General features: G+C 39.6%; 1 protein-coding gene across 3 annotated transcripts in view; it reads left to right on the top strand.

Moving 5' to 3' along the window:
* The window catches only part of SLC25A26 (solute carrier family 25 member 26), a 223,078-nt gene that overhangs the window by 46,342 nt on the left and 153,962 nt on the right, over positions 1-22,774 (top strand). The window lies entirely within an intron of this gene.

Below are 22,774 nucleotides of genomic sequence, written 5' to 3'. Positions count from 1 at the left end.
TAGTTATTAGCTCTGCTTTCCTGATAATGGCTGCAGGAAGGGTGGTCTGGCCTGCACTTCCAGTGAGTCAGTGTGGTCAGTTTCATCCTCCTCTCCTTTCCTCCCCCCTCTTCGCTTCCTTCTTTTGGTTGAAAAAGCAGTGATTTCAGTATATTATTGCAGGAAGCATGTTTTAATTTTTGCCTCATAGAAGGCAAAATTTTTTTTGCCTTTTTGCTGTTTTGAAGTTTAAAAGTTGATTTACAGATATACGAGAAATAAAAGGCTTTGGTTTGGGCATTTTTTATTTTTCTGGTTTAATAAATTTAAATCCTAGAGTTTCCCCCCACCCCCAATTTTACTGAGCTAAAATTGACAAATAAAATTGTAAAGTATTTAAAGTGTCAACAGGATCGCTCGATGCAGCTGTGGGGAGGACTGGGCAGCGTTACCTGGTAGGAAACACGGAAGAGCACCTGCTCTGTGCCATTTCTTTGTGGTGCTCCGTGGCGCTGACCCGCCTCCACTTGTGAAACGCTTCTCACTTATAAATGTGATCATCCTCAACAGAACGCTGACACTCATTCAAATCCCTGATTTCTTTCCAAGTAGGTTTTTTTTGTTTGTTTGGTTTGGTTTTGTATAGATCAGTGATTTTCAACCCTTTTCATTTCATGGCATACATAAACTGATTACTAAAATTCTGCACACACTGAATGATGTTTTTGCCCATCTGACAAAAAACAAACAGGTATAATTTTGATTCATTCACAAAATGAATAAATCTAAAATACATGGACAGCTATTGTTATGTTGGCTTTTTTTTTTAAATTTTTTTAATCGAGTGAGAGGCAGGGAGACAGAGGGACAGACTCCTTCCTATATGTGCCCAGACTGGATCTACCTAGCAACCCCCACCTGGGGCCACCGAGCCCCAGATCATTGTTGGCAACAGAGCTTTTTTAGTGCCTGAGACGAGGCTATGGAGCCATCCTCAGTGGCCAGGCCAACTTGCTCATTTGAGCCGTGGCTACAAGAAGGGGGGGAGGGGTGGAGAAGCAGATGGATGCCTCTCCTGTGCACTAACCGGGAATCCAACCCAGGACTTCCACATGCTGGGTTGATGCTTTACCACTGAGCCAACTGACCAGGGATGGCTGTTGTTTTTTATTTGAAAACCTAAGGGAAAAGAGGTCAATGGCCCTGACTAAACAGTCAGGTGTTGCCTGTTTTGAACAATTCTTGGGGTACACCCATCGAACATTGTTGCTCTAGATTAGTCTTCCTTCCGAAACACCTGTACTGTCATTGAGAGCCTCGATTTGTGCAACATAACAACCTTTAGTGTAGTGCAGGGTGAGTGATGTATATTTTTGAAAAACTTTCAAAGGCAAACTGAATGTTTCAAAGGTAGTCATTTGTGTGAAGATGACTTCTGGCTTTCAGAAATATCACCTGCACTGCGTCTTTATTCTGTACTTGCAGTGGGGCTTACTGAAATGTGTTAGTCACTCATATCTCACCTGGGCATAGGGAGAGGCGGGGGCCAATGAACCTCTTCTGTTTTTCTGAGAGATGCTGAATAGCTAAATATATTTGCATGCTAGACAGTTCTGGTTTTGCATTCATACAAATAGATAAAACACAGGGTTACAGCTGCTGCATTCTATTCTTTTAAAAATTTATTCTGACACATGTCACAGTAGTAATTAATTTCTAGGCTCCGATTCCTGCAGAGAGTGTGATCCTACTGATATAGCTTTGTTTACTCCAAACGGCAGTGCTCTGTTGGAAATTTAATTGGTTTCTTTGCATTATGCGTATTCATAAAAGAGGCTTCAGAACTGATTTTAGCTGAAATAGTGCTTTTGCACAGATTCTCGGATAGAATGAGAAAAGAATGATTGCTGAGTGAAACATAGGTTCTTTTCAAAATGAGAAAAATAAGTGATATATCAGCTTTAAACAAAAATTTTTATATTACAGTTCCAATTCTTACATTGTTATGACACAAATATTAGATCTTTTTACCAAGAGTGTTTGATTGTTTCAGTAAGAAAATACATTGAAACCTTAGTGAGAATCACCAGGAAACTTACATATTTATTCTGTGTACAATTTTTTCTTTAAAACAGTGCTATCTCCCTAGCAGTAGCCTATTAGAATGAGATAGTCTGACCTGTGGTGGCGCAGTGGATAATGCGTCAACCTGGAGCGCTGAGCTCGCTGATTCAAAACCCTGAGCTTGCCTTGTGAAGGCACGCGTGGGAGTTGATGCTTCCTGTTCCTCCTCTTTTCTTTCTCTTTTTCCCCCTTTCTAAAAGGAGTAAATAAAATCTTAAAAAAAAAAGAATGAGATTGAAGTTTGGATCCATGCATTATAAAATGAATTATTTTTTCTTTAGGTTTTGTGAATACAATCATCTGTTTTTTACTACATTTGGTGTTATTGGAGGCTACAGGCTTATCACTTATGTTTTCCTAAATTTTAGTGACTGAATTGTACTGAGTCTAAGCAAGGCCAACAAATTATTATTTACCACATCCTTTCACGTTTATTTTCCTCATGATCTTGGCCAGATCAGTAGATGCGGCCAGCATCACGGGGCAGTGGTGTCGTTGCAGTGAGATGGGAGTGGGGACCAACACAGCAGCTCTCATAGCAGGGCTCATTTCAGAGGATGCTGTCCGGCGAGTTCTGTGGGCTGCAGCCTCACAATCTTGGATGTGAACTAGAAGGACACATACACAGGAAGAAAGCTGAGAAGGGAAAATGTTCCAAAGGAAGTAGGAAGAAATTAAGCTCAACAAATGTGTTTTATCCACAGATTCTATTCAACAATGATTTAAAAGTGGGTTTGGCACTACAGAGAAGGATTCATCTTCTGGTGGGGAAAGGATAGGACAGTGGACACGTGACGGTGCATTGTGCTTGTGCTGTGATGTGTATGCGCGGTGCACCTCGGGAAAGGATAGCACGTGAGGGTGCATTGTGCTTGTGCTGTGATGTGTATGCGCGGTGCACCTCGGGAAAGGATAGCACGTGAGGGTGCATTGTGCTTGTGCTGTGATGTGTATGCGCGGTGCACCTCGGGAAAGGATAGCACGTGAGGGTGCATTGTGCTTGTGCTGTGATGTGTATGACGGTGCACCTCGGGAAAGGATAGGGCAGCAGACACGTGAGGGTGCATTGTGCTTGTGCTGCGATGATGTGTATGCAGCTGGGGAAAGGATAGGGCAGTGGATAACTGAAGTTACTGTGTGATAGTGCATATATTTGTGTACACAGGTGCAGCTGAGTTTCTAGAAGAAGCCAGGCTTGAGTGGCATTCAATTAGAATTTATTACAATAATAAATATTAGTTTTGATTCCATTTTTGAATCAAAAAGCAGTGGTAATTAGAAGCAGTCAAGGAGACAGGCAGACATGAACACCATGAGGAAAGGCACAAGGCTGTGAAAGATCACATATCCCTTGCTTATCTAAGCATAATTGGAGTTTTCACATGTATAGAATACTCAAGAGTGATATTCCTCTACTTGAAAGCAATGAGGGCACTTCAGGGAAGCACTCAACCAAGTGGGGTATTTGACAGGAGAAGAGATTGAGCATCTCACCTCAGCTGGGTGTTTAGGGTGTTTGCCAGGGAACTGGAGTGGAATTCATGAGAAGAGCCTTGGGAAGAGCCTGATGTGTGTCCCCTGGAATTTGGAGGGTAAATTACTGGTGTTTGACTCATGTGTGCACAAATCTGACAGTGAGATGTTGGTTGCAGCTGCCTCGTGGATGGCTGTTGCTATTTGGTAATGAATAACTCCTGGCTTCCTTTTGGTGGATAAGTGGTCACTAAAGAGATTTGAAATAGGTGAGGATTACCTCCCTTCCCTCCCCAATTGTCTTACCATGCTTCAGTGAAAGTGAGTCTCCCTCCAAACTCTTGCGTATGGAGTCAGAGACATGCATTCATTATGAAGCAAAATAAGTAAGTTCTTCATCCTGTTCTTTTTTTTTTTTTAAAGTTAAATTGGAATCAACGTGTTTTTTTTTTAATATTTTTTTAATTTTTATTTTATTTATTCATTTTAGAGGAGAGAAAGAAGGAGGGAGAGAGACAGAGAGAGAGAGAGAGAGACGGGGGGAGGAGCTGGAAGCATCAACTCCCATATGTGCCTTGACCAGGCTAGCCCAGGGTTTCGAACCAGCAACCTCAGCATTTCCAGGTTGACGCTTTATCCACTGCGCCACCACAGGTCAGGCCCTTCATCCTGTTCTGTAAGTTCATTGAGTACTTCAGTCTCTCTTTTTTCATGCACGATTTATTTATTTATTTATTTAGTATTTTTCTGAAGTAAGAGCGGGAGTTGAGTGGGGAGGGGAAGCAGACAGAGACTCCCGCATGCGCCCGACCGGGATCCACCCGGCATGCCTACCAGGGGACGATGCTTGGCTCTGGGGCGTTGCTCTGCTGCAATCGGAGCCATTCTAGCGCCTGAGGCAGAGCCCGTGGAGGTATCCTCAGCGCCCAGGCCAGCTTTGCTCCAAAGGAGCCTTGGCTGTGGGAGCGGAAGAGAGAGGTAGAGAGAGAGAAGAGAGCGAGGGATGGAGAAGCAGATGGGCGCTTCTCCTGTGTGCCCTGGTCGGGAATTGAACTTCCACATGCCAGCCGACGCTCTACCGCTTAGCCAACTGGCCAGGGCTGTGATATATTTATTGATATAACACATTTAGGGGTGGAAATGAATACAATGTATACATCATCACCAAAAACTGTATACTATCATATAAAAAAGGACTTTATTTTGGTTTCCTCATTTATGGCAAGTTTTACGTTCAGAAAGACTACAAAAACAGCACAGCCTAGCTCAACCTTATAGGCTGGCATGCTGAGCAAGGCATGCTCTTGTTATTTGTTAGAAGCTCCTTTATGGTCCCTGGACTTTGCCTTTGGTGTGACTTCAGCCACCAAGTTATCAGCCCTAATGCATTCTTGTCCTTTCTCTTAAATTTCCTGTTCACATTGTGTCTTCCATTGATCCTTTCAGCACATTCAATTAATTAGCTCTCAGCAACTCTTTCAGACGTCTCTTTCTGCAGTTTCTATCAGCTTTTGGTCAGTCGCTGCTGCCATCCGCATATGTTTGTTCATCTTGCTAACCACCATCACCATGGGGGAGGGCCATCCCTTCCCAGTGATGAAATAGCCCGTGCGCTGACTCCTGTTACCTACTGCCATTACCTACCACAGTCTCTGGCTGCCCGGAGTTGAGTTGGTCTCATGAGGTGCAAAATTACCATTCTGAGAAGTTCACTGGCAAATAGATACGGGAGCTTTCTGAAGGTAGTTACGCTCACTGTCTACTTCAGGCAGTGAAAATTTCTCCTAGTCTAATGGCTGGAAGCAGGAAGCTTTTGGAATCAAACTTCCAGATGCCTTCAGCATCTGTTTTTTTGTTCTGTTGTCTGCCCTCTAACTTCCTTTCCCCCAAACTCTTCATATTATATAGGGTGGACAAAGTAGGTTTATAATTGTTCATATGGGAAATAGTACATATGTACTCTAATTAGTAAATTATACAATTAGTAATTTAATAATTAATAAATTAATAATTAGTAAATAATAATACAGAAATAAACTGTGTTTCACATACTGACAACTGGAACCCTGCTTTGCCCCACCTTGCGTAGGTCTTGTGTATTTTCACAGAGCCATCTGTCCTAGGTGTCCCACATCCTGTTTGTTTCCTTGGCCAAGCTCTTTTGGAGATCTGTTTATGTCACTTCATAAAGAACCCCCTCTCTTTTCTGTTATTGCATAGAATCCTGTTGAACAAATGAGCCATTGTTTACTTAACCTATTGCTCATTGGTGGATATTACAAACATGCCACAACGAATTACATTGTTCCTGTGTCATTTTGTACACGATTGAGAATGTTTGTAGGAAATATGCCAAAAAGTGGAATTGCTTGGTTAAAGGTGTATGGGCATTTGTAATTTTGATGCACATCACCAAATCGCCCTCTGTGGCAGTACCCTGGTCGACACTTGGCCAACAATGTGGGAGCTCTGTTATTCTCTGCCTCACTAAGCGTACTAGTAATTCAAGAGATGAAAAATGATCTCCTTGTAGTTTTAATTTAAGTGAGACTGGGCATGTTTATATATATCTGAGAACTATTTTATTTCTTTACTTTAAACTGATTATTTAAATTATACTAGAGTTATTGTTAGAATGACATAAAGTGCTTTCTATAGAGCCTGTCATATAAGAGGTGTTAAAGGGATGTTAACTTTGAATCAGTGTTGTTGGTAAATGAGAGAGTTTTGACACGAAATGACATCTAAATGTGAAATGCAGTTCTACTCCTGGCAAATTACTAACCCTCTCTGAGCCCAGCTTTGCCAATCTATGCTAGGGGCTTTGCATAGACTTGACTTGTTGAAATCTCATAGTAGGCTCAGGAAGGAGGTCATAGCTATATGGTCAGCAAGAAGAATGAGAAATGGAGACCTGCTCGAGGTTCTTAGGTTGTTGAATGGGGATGCTAACCATGAGCACGGTATATGCTTCCACTTGTTTGTATCTTCCTTTGTTTCTTTTATCAATGCTTTGTAATTTTCAAGTACAAGTCTTTAGTCTCCTTGGTTAAGTTTACTCCCAGGTACTTTATTTTTTTGGTTGTAATTGTGAAGAGGATTGTTTCTTTAATTTCTCTTTCTGACTGTTCATTGTTGGCGTATAAAAATGCCTCTGATTTCTGAGTATTGATTTTATATCCTGCCACTTTGCTGAATTCATTTATCAGGTCCAGTAGTTTTTTGACTGAGACTTTAGGGTTTTCTATATAAAGTATCATATCATCTGCAAATAATGATAGTTTTACTTCTTCTTTTCCAACTTGAATACCTTTAATTTCTTCTTCTTGTCTGATTGCTGTGGCCAGGACTTCCAGGACCATGTTAAATAAGAGTGGTGAAAGGGGGCACCCTTGCCTTGTTCCTGATCTTAAGGGGATTGCTTTTAATTTTTGTCCATTGAGTATGATGTTGGCCCTGGGTTTCTCATAGATCGCTTTTATCATATTGAGGTATGTTCCCTGTATTCCCACTTTGCTGAGAGTTTTGATCATGAAAGGGGGCTGGATATTATCAAATGCTTTTTCTGCATCTATTGAAATTATCATATGGTTTTTCTCCTTCTTTTGTTTATGTGATGAATCACATTGATTGATTTACGAATATTGTACCAGCCTTGCCTCCCCAGAATAAATCCCACTTGATCATGGTGTATGATTTTTTCCATATATTGTTGGATCTGGTTTGCTAATATTTTGTTGAGGATTTTAGCATCTATATTCATCAGGGATATTGGCCTATAATTTTCTTTCTTTGTGTTATCTTTGCCTGGTTTTGGAATCAGAATTATGCTCGCCTCATAAAAGGAGCTTGGAAGTCTTCCTTCCTCTTGAATTTTTTGAAATAGTTTGAGAAGGATAGGAGTTAGTTCTTCTTTGAATATTTGGTAGAATTCACTTGTGAAGCCATCAGGCCCAGGACTTTTCTTTGTTGGGAGTTTTTTGATAACTGTTTCGATCTCATTTGGTGTAATCGGTCTGTTTAGGTTTTCTGATTCTTCCAGATTGATTTTTGGAAAATTGTATGTTTCAAGGAATTTGTCCATTTCATCTAGGTTGTCTAGTTTTTTGGCATACAGTTCTTCATAGTATTTTCTTACAATATTTTGTATTTCTGTTGTGTCAGTTGTTATTTCTCCTCTCTCATTTCTAATTTTATTTATTTGAGTCCTCTCTCTCTTTTTCTTGGTGAGTCTAGTTAAAGATTTATCAGTCTTGTTTACCTTTTCAAAGAACTAGCTCCTAGTTTCATTGATCCTCTGTATTGTTTCTTTAGCCTCTATGTCATTTATTTCTGCTCTGATCTTTATTATTTCCTTCCTTCTACTAGCTCTGGGCTTTACTTGCTGTTCTTTTTCTAGTTCTTTTAGATCTAGGGTTAAGTTGTTTATTTGAGCTTTTTCTAGCTTCTGAAAGTGTGCCTGTAGTGCTATGAACTTCCCTCTCAGTACTGCTTTTGCTGTGTCCCATAAATTTTGAGTTGTTGTATGCTCATTGTCATTCGTTTCTAGGAATTTTTTTATTTCTTCTTTGATCTCATTTTTAATCCATTTGTTATTTAACACTCTGCTATTTAGTTTCCATGTGTTTGATAATTTTTGAGCTTTTCTGTTGTGATTCATTTCTAGTTTCATGCCGTTGTGATCGGAGAAAGTGCTTTATATGATTTCAGTCTTCTTAAATTTGTGGAGAGCACTTTTGTGCCCTAACATGTGGTTTATCCTAGATAATGTACCATGAGCACTTGAAAAGAATGTATATTCTGCTGCTTTAGGGTGAAAGGTTCTGAAGATATCTATTAAATCGAGTTGATCTAGTGTGTCCAATAAGTCTGCTGTTTCTTTGTTAATTTTCTTTCTTGAGGATCTATTTGGTGATAATGGAGTATTGAAATCCTCTACTATTATAGTATTTCTGTTGATCTCGCCCTTTAAATCCACCAAAGTCTGCTTTATATATTTAGGTGCTCCTATATTAGGTGCATAGATATTTATAATAGTTATATCTTCCTGTTGGATTACTCCCTTTATCATTATTTAGTGGCCTTCTTTATCTCTTACTATATCCTTTGTTTTAAAGTCCCATTTGTCTGATATAAGTATTGCTACCCCAGCTTTTTTTTCATTTCCATTTGCATGAAATGTTTTTTTCCATTCTTTTACCTTCAATGTATGTGTATCTTTTGTTCTAAGGTGTGTCTCTTGTAGACAGTATATGTACAGGTCCTGTTTTTTTATCCACGCAGCTACCCTATGTCTTTTGATTGGATCATTTAATCCATTTACATTTAAGCTTATTATTGATACGTAGTTGTTTATTGCCATTTTATTCTTTAAAGCTGTATTCCTTTTTTACTATATTCTTTTCCCACTTTGATCTGTTTACATCAGGCCCCTTAACATTTCCTGCAGCATTGGTTTGGTTGTAATGAATTCCTTGAGTTGTTTTTTGTCTGAAAAGCTTTTTATTTCTCCTTCAATTTTAAACGATAGCCTTGCTGGATAAATTAGTCTTGGTTGTAGGTTCTTGTTCTTCATTACTTTGAATATTTCCTGCCATTCCCTTCTGGCCTCAAGTGTTTCTGTTGAGAAGTTGGATGTCATCCTTATGGGGGCTCCTTTGTAGGTGATAGCTTTTTTTTCTCTTGCAGCTTTTAATATTTTCTCTTTATCGCTTTGGTATTTTAATTATGATGTGTCTTGGTGTTGGTTTCTTTGGGTTTCTCTTTAATGGAGTCCTCTGTGCTTTTTGAACTTGTGAGAGTTTCTCCTGCATTAATTTAGGGAAGTTTTCAGTTATTATATGATTGAACAAAGTCTCTATCCCTTGTTCTTTTTGTTCTTCTTCAGGAACCCCTATGATGCGAATGTTATTTCTCTTCATGTTGTCACAGAGCTCTCTTAAGAGTTTCCTCAGACTTTTTGAGTCTCTTCTTTTATCTTCTCTGCTTTCATGCCTTCATTCCAGTTGTCCTCCAACTCGCTGATTCGATCCTCAGCTCTATCCTGTTTTTAATTCCTTCCATTGTGGTCTTTATTTCTGATATTGTATTTGTCATCTCCGTCTGATTCTTTTTTATACTTGCTATTTCTTTATTTAGGTGTTCATAATGACCATCCATTATTGTTCTAAGATCCCTATGCATCCTTACAATCATTATTTTGAACTCTGCATCTGGAAGTTTGATTATTTCCATATCACTCAGTCCATCTCCTGAAGGTATCTCTGTGGTTTCATTTGGATTGCAATTTTTTGTCTTCTCATTGTGTTTGGGTGTTTTATTTGTAGAGTTGGTTGAGTCTAGGCTTGGTCTTGTCCACCTGCAGTTTTCAGTTGTGTTATTTCTAGGTCTTCTTGGGTTGGTATCAGCTATTATTTGTAATCCACTTTCCGATTTGGGCATCTTTGAAGTCTTGATTTGTTTGTTTTCTTAACAGGTGATAGTCTTGTTTATTGATTTCAGCAGGGGCCTTCCTTGAAAGTGTATCCAAGAATGCAATGGGTGTAACCTGAGACTCTGAAGGCCTCTTCAGCCAACTAATCTCTCTGGGGGCAGGGTGTTTTCTCAGCTTCAGTAGGGGGAGGTGTATCTCAGATCTCCATGGAGACCTGAGTTACTGCCCCTCCTCCCCACCTCTTGTTTTCAGCTGTGTCTTATTGCGCTGATTGGAGCTGGATAGATGTCCGGAGATCTCTGATCCGGAAGCAATTCAGTACTCTTTTGTGGAAGGTTCAGTCCCTCCCCCAGCTATGGCTGCCTCCAGCATGGATGAGTCAGCTTTTTTAGTTCATCTCCTTCATTCCTTAGCCCCTCACAGTCTGTCCCTCTCCCTGTCCTTTCCACTTGGGAGATAAGCTGGTCTTTTCAACACACCTCACTCCCTGGTCGCCAGGCAAGTGGCTGTGAGCAGTATTGTCTGCTCTTTTCCCTTGGGAGAGATCCCCTCTGGGCTCTCAGTCTCCCCCTCCCCTCAGTTCCTATAAGCAGGGGAGATTCAGGTGTTCCCTACCAGGTTTATTGTGGCTTCTTCTTTGTTCCTTGGTTTTTGAGAGCTGTTCTTGTAGTCCAGAGTTGGTTTTTCACGCTGATTTTTCCTAAATTGATTTGTATTCCAGTTTGGTGGTGAGAGCTGGGCGTCTGTGCATCTGCCTACTCTGCTGCCATCTTCCCATCCACTCCAGGAATAGGGATCTCCCGTCTTTTCCCAGCAGTCCTCTTCTGGGAAAACTCCTCCCTCCACGCGCTGCTCTGCTCTGCTCTGCTCCGCCAGCTGGGCTTGGTGGCGGCGGACTCTCTATTACTGTGTTTGTATGAAATTTTCCTTGATTTACTTCTTCCCTTCTTTTTTGGTTTGTCTTTACATTTTAGTTCTGTTTGGCTACTTATAATTCTGCCTTATCTTGTCACATAGCATGTAAGCTTCTCTTGAAAACAGCAGTTGAATTTTTATAGCTTCCTAGTATGCACAGGCTCTAGCATAGCCCTTCCACAAAGTCAGCGCTTAGTAAGTAGTTTTTTTTTTCTTTTGATTCCTGTAAGTTCGATTAGTTTTTTGTTCAGATGCTACTTACTTGACATCATGACCATTTCAGAATGCTGAAGGAACTCTAAGGGAACTTGAAATTATGCATGTTGGTGGTTCAGCCTTTGGATACACTACAATGTAAGATCTTTGCATAAGTTAGGTGATGAAATACCAAAGAGTATATCATTTTCTAAGATTTCATTTTTCTTAAACCTTAAAAAAATAGTTTTTGTAAGACTGGTTTTATTAGAAGAGTACTAAATGCTGTAATTAATTCACTTATATTCCACATCTTAGTAATTCCACTGAAGAGGGGAAAAAAGTGACTATAAATCTTTCCAAACTTTTAATGTGAAATTGTTTTTCAGTTAAAATCTAATGCAAACATACTGAACCCTATTTTAATCCTACATAATTTATTTTATTAACTATGACCAAATAGAACATCTGTTAAAATTCCATACTGTTAGCTTCATGGGAAAAGAAAAAAAATCCGTTTGCTCTTGGAATTTGTCCACTGTTTTATTCTGGGTTTCAGGAGTGTGATGAGAAGTTCTTATTAATCTTAATATTAAACAGGGAAAATGAAATGTCCTGCTTAATCACAGAGGTTTATAAAGTGAGTCACTTAATTGTATTTGCATGTCACTTTGCTGTAGAGATGTTCTGTGAAGAATGAATGATGGTCATTTAGTGTAATCTTTAATTCAGGAACTGAAAATTATTACTCCTCAGATATGGAGTTTAGCCTACAGTTGTTTTTTTTTAGCCTACAGTTTTTTAGCATTTCTTAAATAAACATTTTTAAAATGAACAATTTGGTGAAGTTATCTTAATGTAGAAAAATTACATTAGCCCTTTTGTGCATATTGGGTCATGTTTTGTTTACATGATACCAGCTGTTCTTCACTTCCTCGTCGCTGGGCGGATTTCCCGTGCGCTGCGCAGCTCGCGGAGGCAGTGTGTTTCCGCTGCATGCTGGCCCCTTACCCTGCAGACGGATCAGTGCGTCTGCAGGGTTGGCTGGGATGGAGATGCAGTAAGTGACTCTGCGGTGGAAACAGATAAAAACGCTGTGGGATAAAGACAGAACTTTCCTCCTAGGAGGTGTTAGCGTCCTAAACCATGACGGTGAGGTAACTGCCTTGGCTGTTCCTTTGGTAGTTTCTCCCATGTGGAATAAATAGCCTCTTCCTTCATCTTTGTGTTTCAGTTGAGGTTGCACATAGGCTGCAAGTAACAGAAAATCTGTCTAATGTGGCTGCCCCAAGTGACGGTTTTCCCCTTCTGGAACAAGAATTCCAGAGATGGTTGCCCTGAGGCTGGGGTCTGGTTTACCAAGGGCATTGCAAAGCCAGGTGCTTTGGCTCGGCTTGGCCCCCTCTGGGACTCTGCCTCACTTGTAGGCGTTGTGGCCCTTTCCAAGCAGGAGCGAGTAGGAAGTACAGAATGCAATCCTAGCCTTACATGTCACTGTTTTCCCCGGGAAAACAAAAGCTTTTGGGCTAAGTGTCATAGGGCCTTCCTGAGTCACATGGGGATTGGAAGTTCAGTCTCTGTATAGCTTTTCAGTCTGGTGGGTAAAGGTAGGCGAAGAGACTTCCGTTAGTGCGCCACCCTCCAGAATCCACCACATTCTTCTCTTCGGGGCCAGCTCACATTCCATCCCTTACGTTGTTTCTCACACCGTGGGCTCCAGCCGCCTGCTTTGGTTCCCTGTTGTCCACATCCGGAACTCTTGTCTAGGTCACAGCTTTTGGACGTTTCTACGCTAAACTGTGAAGTCTGCTTTTATTCTTTTTCTTTTGGGCATGTGTGGAAGATAGTCTTTAAAAATTACTTGGTGTTCTCTTTGCAAATATTCTGAAAGCATGAGTTTACTCAAGAGTTGCTTATTTTTTATACAGTTTTGGTTTTAAAATTAAAATTTCAGAATATCTGTTGACATTCATATGTAGACATTTTCCTTGAAAATATGTAAATCACAATAAAAAATAGCTAATTCTTGCTAAGTACTTAACAGTGTTCCAATCACTGTGTTAAGTTCTTTGCATGCATTATTTCATAAAATCCTCACAATAACCCAAAATATCTCTTATAATTTATTGAAACTGAGGCTTAGTAAGGGCATGGTTTGCCCAGAGCCTCACATCCAGTAAGGCAGAGAAGCAAGGGCTCCAGAGCCCATGATCTTAACCCCTGTGGGAGCTGTGCATTTGGCACCTTATATGCAGATAAGTTTTCCTGAGGAGGAAAACATGTACATTTAAAACATATAGTCCATATTTATATCTTTCTTTAGTCTTTAAACCTTTAGGTGGGAATTAGTGCCAAGAGACCAGGGAAAGAAAGTTCTCAGCAGCTAAAAATCACCTCCATGGCATTAAAATAGAAGTTAATCAGAGTACAAGCAAACATCAGAGAATCTGCTGAGATAGAGATGTTCATGAGGAAAAGTGGCTTGTCAGTGCACAGCATCTCACATTTGCGTTTGTCTTGTTATTAAGGTGTCAGCCATATGTCCCTTCTCTGAGGGGCCTCCTGACCATGTTAGCCAAAATAGACCTGCCCCATGTGATTGATACCCCGATCACTCACATGGTATCTAGCATGCATCATTACCTAAAATTATATTTATTTCTTGTTTACAAACTTATTACCTGCCTGCTGCCCCCCACTACAATATCACCACACTGGGAGGTACCTACTGCCTGTTTTGCTCTCTACTGTTAACCAATACCTGCAAGAGTACTTGACACATAGCACACTCAGAAACTATTTGATGACCAAACCAATGACTTAATCATCCTGTTTCTCAGAAGTAGACTAGTTTTAAGTACTTAGGTATTTCAGATCTTCAACACATGCTCAGGCTAAGATGCATCTGGCAAGAAGTATGACTTCCTCACTTAATTCTCAGGCAAGTTAGTAGTTTTCTACCATATAAACTTCGTGCACTTCCAGTGAGGTCAGTTTTTTTCTTGTCGTTTCTTACTATATTTTCTGGTTTTCTTATGCCTTCCACAGATAGCCCTGATTTTAATTTTGTCATTTCTAGTTAAGGGTTGCTACTATGAATACTTCATGTATATAAAACACTTTTTAAATGATATGAAAATAGTGAACAATTTATTCATGAAATACATATGCAAACTATATCCTTCATCAAATATTTATGCAAACTATATACAATAAATGCCTTGTGGATCAAAAATTACTCTTGAGATTCTCAGTGCTATATACTATCTAATAAGGAGTATTAAGAAAGTAATCATATTTATGTGTTAAAACCAAGTGTGAAGGTAAAAATCTAGATTTTTAGGAGGAATTCAAGGGTTGTAGTTGAAGGGAATCATTTAAAGGAACTATTGAAAATGTGGCTTTGACTACCTGGTAGCATATTATTACTTTAGGATCATGTAATGGTTACAGTTTGAGTTCTGATCATGTACTCTGTATAATTTTTCTAATCCTTAGAAGATGTTTACCTTTTCTTTCTTTTTTTTTTTTGAGTGTGTGAGAGAGAGAGAGACAGGAAGAGAGAAGGATAAAAAGCATCAACTCGTAGTTGCTTCACTTTAGTTGTTCATTGATTGCTTCTCATGCGTCCCTTGACTGGAGGGATCATGTTAATGATTCAAGCCGATGACCCCACGCTCAAGCTGGTGACCTTGGGGTTTCGAACCTGGGACCTTGGTGTCCCAGGTTAACATTCTATCCACTGTGCCACCATGAGTCAGGCTCACCTTTTTTTGTTTGTTTGTTTTACAGATTAGTATACTGAAGCTTGTAAAAGTTAAGCAAACAGGTAGTGTGTGGCAACACTGGAAAGCAGAGGCTAAACCTGTCTGATCTAAACTCTCTGTGTTGTTTGTTGTACTTTGCTTCTTGCTCGTGTCTTGCAGATAAATTCACTGTTCATCTCTCTCAGAATTTTTTAGTAAATTATAGGAAAATAAAGTGGTAGTATGTTTGTAAGACTTGAGCCAATTTCTATTAACTGAGTGGAGTATTTTTCTGAGCATTAGAGGGTTCAAAAATAAAAATCGAGCCATCTACTTGGCAAAACAGTGAGATGCATTATTAAATTAGTAAATTAGGCCTTAGTAATTTGGGAAATAATATTTCTCCTCCTTCATCTAGCCTTTGTTGAGGTTCTTTAAAAAATTGTGACTGATTTTAGCCTTCTCTTCCCTGGGCTTCAGCATACGTTCTGAGAAATGGTACACTAGTGGGAAAAAGGTTATCATCTTTGGCATTGAAGTGACTTTGGTACTTAACCAAGTAATTAGTATAACGTATTAACTAGTGGAGAAGCAGAAATTAGGGAGAGAGAAGGATACTTTTTCTTGTGAAAATATTCTTTTTGTTACTGAACTTGTTGATGCAAAAGTTGTGTTATATATAGAATTACACTCTAGAGGGCGCACAATGCCTGTGTTTTAAATGGTGGGGGCAGAACCATCAGTGCACAAATATATCTGGAAGCTCTTAAATTGACTGCTTGGCACCTTGAAAAGTGGTTCAAATTAAAAAATGAAAATCCAAATATAATAGTGTTTTCCAATTCAGTAGTCCTGGATAACATTTTATTAATCTAGAAATACTTCATTATACATCTCTACATGGTAAGAATTGGTAAGTATATGTATCTTATCAAAAAAATAAATCAGTCTCAAAGTATTTCCCCCAAGCTGTTTTTCAATTACAAATGGAAAAATCAGGTTTGCAGTTGAAAAACTGACAGACACTACCTTATTCAGGTTATGAAGGTTAATGCCACTAGTAATAAGATCTGTTGATGTCCTATACCCCAATAGAATGCACCAAGAAGGGGACAATATCACTTCTTTGATATTCTTGCTAAGGTCATAAAAGTAAAGATAGAAGTACTGTAGTCACAGAAAGGAGGAGACTAAGGAGACAAATCAGTCAGTGCAGTGGGGTATCCTGGACAAGGAAAAGGATATTAGGGGGAACCCGGTGAAGTTCAAGTAAGGCCCACAATTTAGCTGTTAGTATTGCAGTAGTACTAATAGCTTGTCTTTTATTTAATTCATTCATTCATTCATTTTAGAAAGGAGAGAGAGTGAGTGAGAGGAAGAGAGAAAAAAAGAGAGAGAGAGAGAGAAAGGGGGGAGGAGCAGGAAGCATCAACTCCCATATGTGCCTTAGACCAGACAAGTGCAGGGTTTTGAACCGGCGACCTCAGCATTCCAGGTTGATGCTTTATCTGCTGTACCACCACAGGTCAGGTCTAATAGCTAGTCTTGATAATCATACTCTGGTTATTAAGTTCTTAATATTGGGGAAGCTGAGTGTAGAGTAATACAGTGAACTCTCTATATTAACAGCTTTTAAGAAAGTCTTAAATTGTTCCAAAAATTAAAAACCTGGAAAATGCCAGGATTGAACCTTGTATGACATTATTTGTTATTTTATTTATTTATTTATTTTTGAGAGAGAGAAGAGAGAGAGAGAGAGAGGGAGGGCCCATATGAGAAGCAATCAGTGAACAACTAAGGTGACCTAGCTACAACTTGATGCTTCTCAACTCTCTCCCTTCCTCCCTCTCTTTCTCTGTGTCTCTCTAAAAAATGAAATAAAAAATAAATAAAAATAAAAAGCTGGAGAGGGAGAACAGAAAAAGAAAGTGCTACTATTCATTTTGAAACCTACTCCGACCCCCAACAAAGAAAGGAAATATATACTGTGTTTTCTCATGTATAAGACGCTACCATGTATAAGGCGCACCTTAATTTTGGGGCCTGAAATTTAAATAAAAAATGTATTAGATAAAGTTATTGAACTCAAGTTTTATTCATCATAAAATTTATACAACTCCTCGTCACTGTCAAAACTCCCATCCATTAGCTTGTCCTCACCTGTATCTGATGATGGATCACGTCTTCATATATTGCCTCATCCTCAGTTCCATCTATGGCATTTGAAATGCTACAGTTCTACAACCACTATATAAGACACACCCAGTTTTAAGACTCCAAATTTTTTGAAAAATGTGCATCTTATACATGGGGAAATATAGTACATTGTTATAAAAAGAGCTTAAAGAGTTCAAAAGAATTCAAAGCTCAACTCTGCCCTTTTTTACTGTATGTTATCAAGTTACATCACTGAATGTCAGTTTTCTCACTGGTATTAAATAGGTAAGTATCTGTTCATAAAATGGTTTACAAGATAGATAAGCATTACAGATTGGTTGGGAATTATGACTAGATATGTAGGGGATGCATACTTTCCTAGTACTCAGTTGGCAATAATGATTCTTTTAGGATTACTATAAAGATTAAATGAAAACCACATGTGAAGTACCTGGCAAATGACAAGTGCTGGATAAATTCAATCTACTCCTTCCTTCAAATATAGTAAACCAACGTGATGAGAATTTATGAAGAGGTTACTACCCTTGTCTGGTGTTTTCACTTAGGCAAAACTAGTACAAAATTTAATGATTAAGATCATAGCCTCTGCTAAACACAGATATTATTGATATCATGGGACAAAGACCTAATTTACCTTTTAAAAAATATAAACTTCCCCCTAAAGTGATTTTTAACTTAGTCATCATTCCATTTTCCAAACAGAATTATGCGATAAATAATTCATGGTTAAACAACAGGGAAGTCTCATAACATGTGAATAAAGGTGTAGGAGAGCTTTATTAGAAAGCTTGGATCAGTTTACGAAGTTGCTACACAAGGTTTTATTTATTTAATTTATTTTTTTATAGGTCGGGGACTGACAGGGACACACAGACAGGAAGGGAGAGAGATGAGAAGCATCAACTTGTGGTGTGGCACTTTCATTGATTGCTTCTCATATGTGCCTTGACCGGGGGCCTCCAGCAGAGCTAGTGACCCCTTGCTCAAGCCAGTGACTTTTGGGCTCAAGCCAGGAACCTCGGGGTTTTGAACTGGGTCTTCAGCATCCCACGTTGATGCTCTATCCACTGTGCAACTGCCTGGTCAGGCTCCAAGTTTTTATTTTGAAAAATTTCAATTTAAAAAAAAGTTAAAACATTTTTTCCCCAAGATTCAGTAATATACATACATACATACATACATACATACAGAGAGCACGCTATCCTGAAACGTTTTAGTAAGTAGCAGACATCCTGACACTTGATCATTAAGTATTCAGCATATGTCTCCTAAGAATAGTCGTGCATCTCATAACAATACCAAAACATACTCAAGAAATTGACATATTAATATTATATAATACATGGTCATTTAATTTATTCCAATAATAGAAGCTTTATAACCCTTTCTCTACAGGATTCAGTGAAGGATTACACATTGCATTTATTTTAGTTTTCTCTAACCTTTTCCCCCATGACATTGGCCATTTCGTAGAGTCCAGGACAGTTGTTTTGCTAACAGGCCCGTAATCTGGATTATCTGATTTCCTTATGATTATATTCAGATTAAATTTGTGTGTGTGTGCTTGAATACTACATGGGTAATTAGCTTACTTTGTGTTGTATTTTACCAGGAAGTGCGTAATGACTCATACTTATTGGAATTCAGTTTAATCATTTGATTAGGTTACTGTTTCTAGTTTTCTGTGTTCAGAAGTTTGGTTGTACTTTGTTATTAAGAAGTAATATATGGCTAGAAGACAAAATGGCGCTGGAGTAGGCGGATGTACCAACATACACCTCCCAGAACCAAAGTAGATTACGAACTAATTTTAAGAACTATCATCTGGAAAAACCAACTTTGGACTAAACTAAGAGGACTCCTCAACCAAGGAACACTGAAGAAGCCACACCGAAACTGGTAGAAAAAGCAGAAATGTGGAGAGTGCTGCCCAGCTCCCCAGAGCGAACGGCAGCCGGGAGAGCGTGGCGGGAAGTGAGTTTAGCAGAGAGGGGAGGGTCCTGAATCCCAGGAACAAAGCCCCAGCCTGCAGCCCCAGAGCCTAGAAGAGGCGTATGGGCAGTATTTAGCTGGAAACAAGTCAGGATACTGTTTGTGAGAAAGAGACTGATTTCTCAGACCCAGGATTCTTCTTAAAAAGACCGCGCAGAAAACCTCTCTCACAACCACTCACCCGGGGCTCCAGGGGACAAGGAGAGAGGAGAGGACTGGAGTAGCAGGAAGAGAGTGTAACCTAGGATGCACAGGGAGAAACATTTTGGGAGACAGCCACCCTAACCCCTGGGACGAGTCATTCCCCAAATCTGAAGTGAATATTTCCCCGGAAACAGCAATACCAGCAAAGGGAAGGAGGACACCAGCCAAACAAGCTCTCCTGCTGCACACAGAGCAGAGTCACTTAGAAGGAGGGAGATTTTGGGACTACATTAGTGAGTCATAGGGTCTGAGCTGCAGCGCTCGCAACCCACATGGCTGAGGGCTCGCCGGAGGGCAAGTGGCAGCAGGACGTGGAAGTGCGGTTCTATCGGCAATGACGGAAGCTGGCTGGCCACCACTGAGCCCAGGTTTGAGCTCAATCTTGCCCGGCTGGGGAGGAGGGGGTGTGCAAAAGTGGTCAAGCCCAGCTGCGGGCTGCCTGCAATCCAGCCTGCAGGGGAAGGGTGGGAACCCCAGAAGGGGTGGAGACCAGCCCTTGAGCAAGGGCGCAGGAGCACAGCCTTGCCTCACCCCGCGGAACCCAGGCTTGTGGCCTGACTTGGAAGCCAGCTACTCCTGCGAGGGTGGAGCCAAAAACCCAGAACAGGCAGAGTCCTGCTACTGAGCGTGGACACGCAGTCCTGCTGGCCTGTGGAGCCAAGGCTTGCAGCCATCACAGGAATGGTTTCCTACTGCAAGGGTGGGGTGAAAGCCCGGAAACAGGCGGAGACCCGCAGCTGAGCAAAGGAGATTGCCACTGCCCTCAGGGCCGAGCATAACGCCACCCACGGGAGTGGGGCATAGGCCAAGGCCACCAAGGCTTGTACACCTGAGCACATGATCACAGCCACTCCTATGAAGGAGAGGCGGAAACCACAGCAACAGCCCCAGTGGGCAGGCACCGGCAACACCCATACTCAAATGCCCTAGGCAGCAACAGCAGAGGGGGTGGCGGGCCTGCAGACAGATCATAGCTAGGGAACAGAGGCCATACCCAGTGGATTCGAGTGGCCAAAACCTTTCTTTACGCAGAGAAATTGAGAAGGCAGAGAAATGCAACAAAAGTGAATCGAGAAATCCCCAGAAAAGGACCTGAATGAGTCAGATATATCCAAATTACCAGATGCAGAGTTTAAAATGATGATTGTTAGGATGCTCAAAGATATTAGAACAGCAATAGATGGTCATTATGAACACCTAAATAAAGAGATAGCAAATATAAAAAAGGACATTGAAATAATAAAAAAGAATCAGTCAGAAATGACAAATACAATATCAGAAATGAAGAACACAATGGAAGTCATTAAAAGCAGAATGGATGAAGCTGAGAATCGAATCAGTGAGTTAGAGGACAAGATAAATAAAGGCATGGAAGCAGAGCAGAAAAAAGAAAAGAGACTCAAAAAGTCTGAGGAAACTCTTAAGAGAGCTCTGTAACAACATGAAGAGAAATAACATCCACATCAGAGGGGTTCCTGAAGAAGAAGAGAAAGAACAAGGGATAGAGACTTTGTTCAAGCATATCATAGCTGAAAACTTCCCTAAATTAAGGCAGGAAAACATCTCACATGTTCAAGAAGCACAGAGAACTCCATTAAAGAGAAACCCAAAGAAATCAACACCAAGACACATCATAGTTAAAATACCAAAGCTAAGTGATAAAGAGAAAATATTAAAAACTGCTAGAAAAAAAAAGACTATCAGCTACAATGGAGCCCCCATAAGGATGACTTCCGACTTCTCAACAGAAATACTTGAGGCCAGAAGGGAATGGCAGGAAATATTCAAAGTAATGCAGAACAAGAGCCTACAACTAAGACTACTTTATCCAGCAAGGCTATCATTTCAAATTGAAGGAGACATAAAAAGCTTTTCAGACAAAAAAAAAAAAACTCAAGGAATTCACTACAACCAAACCAATGCTGGAAGAAATGCTAAGGGGCTTGTGGTAAACAGATCAAAGGAGAAAAAGAATATAGTAAAAGAGGAATACAGTTTTAAAGAATAAGATGGCAATAAACAACTACATATCAATAATAACCTTAAATGTAAATGGATTAAATGATCTGATCAAAAGACATAGGGTGGATAAGAAAACAGGACCCATACATATGCTGTCTACAAGAGACACACCTTAAAACAAAAGATGCACATAGACTGAAGATAAAAGGATGGAAAAAAATATTTCACGCAAATGGAAATGAAAAAAAAGCTGGGGTAGCAATACTTATATCAGACAAAATGGACTTTAAAACAAAGACTATAGGTAGAGATAAAGGAGGTCACTACATAATGATAAAGGGAGCAATCCAACAGAAAGATATAACCATTATAAATATCTACGCACATAATATAGGAGCACCTAAATATATAAAGCAGACTTTCATGGATTTAAAAGGCGAGATCAACAGCAATACTATAATAGTAGGGGATTTCAATACCCCACTAACATCACTAGATAGATCCTCAAGAAAGAAAATTAACAAAGAAACAGCAGACTTAAAGGACATACTAGATCAACTTGACTTAATAGATATCTTCAGAACCTTTCATCCTAAAGCAGCAGAATATACATTCTTTTCAAGTGCTCATGGTACATTCTCTAGAATAGACTATTTTAGGGCACAAAAGCGGTCTCAACAAATTTAAGAATATTGAAATCATATCGAACACTTTCTCTGATCACAATGGCATGAAACTAGAAATCAACCACAACAGAAAGGCTCAAAAATACTCAAACACTTCGAAACTAAATAGCATGTTATTAAATAACGAATGGGTTAACAATGAGATCAAAGAAGAAGTTAAAAAATTCCTAGAAACAAATGATAATGAGCATACATCAACTCAGAATTTATGGGACACAGCAAAAGCAGTACTGAGAGGGAAGTTCATAGCACTATCGGCTTTTCTCAAGAAGCTAGAAAAAGCTCAAATAATCAACATGACCCTACATCTAAAAGAACTACAAAAAGAACAGCAAGTAAAGCCCAGAGCTAGTAGAAGGAAAGAAATAATAAAGATCAGCTCAGAAATAAATGACATAGAGGCTAAAGAAACAATACACATGATCAACGAAACCAGGAGCTGGTTCTTTGAAAAGGTAAACAAGATCAATGAACCTTTAACCAGACTCATCAAGAAAAAGAGAGAGAGGACTCAAGTAAATAAAATTAGAGACGAGAGTGGAAAAATAACAACTGACACAACAGAAATACAAAATATTGTAAGAAAATACTATGAAGAACTGTACACCAAAAAACTAGACAACTGAGATGAAATGTACAAATTCCTTGAAACATAATCTTCCAAAAATTAATCTTAAAGAATCAGAAAACCTAAACAGACCAATTATATCAAATGAGATTGAAACAGTTATCAAAAAGCCCCCAACAAAGAAAAGTCCTGGGCCTGATGGCTTCACAAGTGAATTCTACCAAGTATTCAAAGAAGAACTAACTCCTATCGTTCTCAAGCTATTTCAAGAAATTCAAGAGGTAGAAAGACTTCCAAGCTCCTTTAATGAGGTGAGTAT

This window comes from Saccopteryx bilineata, chromosome 10 (assembly GCF_036850765.1).
Source record: "Saccopteryx bilineata isolate mSacBil1 chromosome 10, mSacBil1_pri_phased_curated, whole genome shotgun sequence".
Lineage (NCBI taxonomy): Eukaryota > Metazoa > Chordata > Mammalia > Chiroptera > Emballonuridae > Saccopteryx > Saccopteryx bilineata.
This window is presented reverse-complemented; position numbering and strand designations above follow the sequence as displayed.